The sequence below is a fragment of the Haliaeetus leucocephalus genome, unplaced genomic scaffold (genome assembly GCF_000737465.1).
Source record: "Haliaeetus leucocephalus isolate CR32 unplaced genomic scaffold, Haliaeetus_leucocephalus-4.0 Scaffold275, whole genome shotgun sequence".
Classification (NCBI taxonomy): Eukaryota; Metazoa; Chordata; class Aves; order Accipitriformes; family Accipitridae; genus Haliaeetus; species Haliaeetus leucocephalus.
In genome coordinates, this window is record NW_010972711.1 from 200,927 (window position 1) to 203,797 (window position 2,871).

The following is a 2,871-nucleotide window of genomic DNA, read 5'->3' on the forward strand; positions in this document are numbered from 1 at the left end:
TTGCTTCCATAGCTAAACAAAGCTGGAAAGTGCTTTCTAGCTTGTCGTGGTTTAAGCCCAGCCACTAGCAAAGCACCACGCAGCCACTTGCTCACTGCTTGCCACCCACCCCCCCTGGCCCTGGTGGGATCAGGAGGAGAAAAATACAACAAAACGCAGGTCGAGACAAGGACAGGGAGGGATCACTCACCGCTTATGGCCAGGGGCAAAAACCAGACCCAACTTCAGGGAAAAAACAAAATCATTTTGATTTACTACAAATCATATCAAAACAAGGATAATGAGAAAAACTAAATCTTAAAACACTTCCCCCCACACCTCCCTTCTTCCCAGGCTTAACTTTACTGCTAGTCCTCCCTCTCCCCAGCAGCGCAGGGGGACGGGGAATGGGGGTTGGGGTCAGTTCCTCACACGTCGTCTCTGCCGCTCCTTCCTCCTCAGGGGGAGGACTCCTCACTCCTCCCCTGCCCCCCCGTGGGGTCCCTCCCACAGGACACAGTCCTTCACAAACTTCTCTGCTGTGGGTCCCTCCCATGGGCTGCAGTCCTTCAGTCCCAGCCTGCTCCAGCGCGGGCTTCCCCAGGGAGTGGCGGCCATCTTGGGGGCATCCACCCCCCTGCTCTGGCGTGGGCTCCTCTCTCCCCGGGCTGCAGGTGGGCATCTGCTCCCCCGCTCCCCTCCGTGGGCTGGGGGGGGACAGCCTGCCCTCTGGTCTCACCACGGGCTGCGGGGGCAGCCCCTCCTCCCCTCCTCCCTCACTGACCTCCGTGTCTGCACTGGGGTTCCGCTCACATCCCAATCCCACTACTCACCGCAGGTTTCCCCTCTTAAATCTCTTCTCCCAGAGGCGCTACCGCCATCACTGACGGGCTCGGCCTGGGCCAGCGGCGGGTCCGACCTGGAGCCGGGGAAGCTTCTGGCAGCTTCTCACAGGAGCCGGCCCTGCAGCTCCTCCCCCACTACCAAAACCCCACCACACAAACCCAAAACATAGCTCCATGCCAACTTTGCCAGTCCCTTAAACTGAGTAGACTTGTGTAAGATTGGAGTTGACTGTTCTGCATAGCAGTGTCTTACCTCCTATCAATTCTCTTCCTTCGGGGTTCCCAAGACTTTTGCTTCCACTTTTCTAGTCAGTGATAATGTGGGAAGTTAAGGTGGCAGCGAGGGAAAAAATGAATTGCTGAGGGAAGTGGGAAATTTCTATATGAAAACCCTTAGAATTAAAAAACAGTGTCTGATCCTCAGGGTGCACTTGAGAGAAACTTTGCCGTGCTAAGAGAAAATAAGCTATAGAAGGGGTAGTCTGCCTCTCTATTCTGGCACAGGTTAGCCTGGGTTTTCCTGAGTCGCATTTCTCTTCACTGTGCTTCGTGACTTTCTTCTTCTGCGCTGGAGCAATTACCACATTTGCTCTTGTTCACAAGTGAGATGTAAAGAATGTGGCTGGCAGAAAATCTGACTCCTCCTTTGTTCTGGAAAAATGAGCTGGAGGATGAAAATGCACCGAATGTCAAGGAAGGCAAACTATGAGAGGAGGAAGACTTTTCACAATTCTTACTTTGTCAGGTTGCATTAGATCCTATAAAGGAAGCTAAAGCAAATCTAAAAGGCTGTATAATCTTGTAATTGAAACAGAGAACAGGAAAAAAAAGAGGGCCACTCTATGGGGGTACTGAGAAGAAAAGCTATTTCAGACATTTCATAAATGCCTTATCTGAGTCTTCATCAGGACTAGTATGTATATTGGTGAAAATGAGTAGTGGAATAAAGGTGCAGGGTGAAATTTGCTCCATTTGAGGTAGCAGCAAAACTCAAAAAATCTTTTAAATATGCAGGAGATGATGAGATAGAGGCTCAAACCCAAATAGTTGGCATTCTGGGGTGGTCTTTAGCTCATGAAACTGGGAGCCTGACAGACAGCATTTTTAATAAGTTTGTCAAATTAGAGGACAGCAGTTTTACTGCAAAAAAATGAAGTGCAGTATCTGCACTAAGGAAAGAGGGGAGAAAAGGTATGGCCTCAGCAGTATGCACAATCTTACAAAAGGATCTGATGGATAGAAAAATTAAAAGATAGGATGCTGATATGTGAGATAAAAATATGAAATAGATTCACCAAAAGTAGATTGTGCCAGACTAATTAGATCTCTTGCTTTTTGATAGCAGTTTTTTCAGTCAAACGCAATCTAATCTAATTGAACTTCAGTAAAGCAATTTATCAGTGCCACACAGAAAATGAATAATCAGAAGGAGGAAGCTGGGGATTAGTCGAAGAATTGTAAAGTGGTGAGGAATGGGCTGAGGAGGAGCCTGCAGCAGGCTCTGCAAGAAACGGAGTTAAAAGGAAGGAAAGACCTCATTTTGGGGACATCTTTCTAAATATTGTTTGGTTTGTCCAGCTCAGGAAAACACAGACTGACAGGTCCTACAGTTGCTGTCTGCATGCTTGTCATGGTACAGGACAATTCAAAAGACAGAGATGAGCAATTTAGGCTAAAGAATAATATGGGAGCAAGGAAAAAAAAAAGAAACAGACAAGTATAAACATTGAAATAGTTAAAAACCTTGAGATTCCTTCCATTAATGGTGGGGGCAAAAGATCAAAATGGATTGTGTCGTGGTTTAACCCCAGCCAGCAACTAAGCACCACGCAGCCGCTCACTCACTCCCCCCCCATCCAGTGGGATGGGGGAGAAAATCAGGAAAAGAAGTAAAACTCCTGGGTTGAGATAAGAACGATTTAATAGAACGGAAAAGAAGAAACTATAATGCTAATGATAACACTAATAAAATGACAGCAGTATTAATAAAAGGATTGGAATGTACAAATGATGCGCAGGGCAATTGCTCACCACCAGCCGACCAACA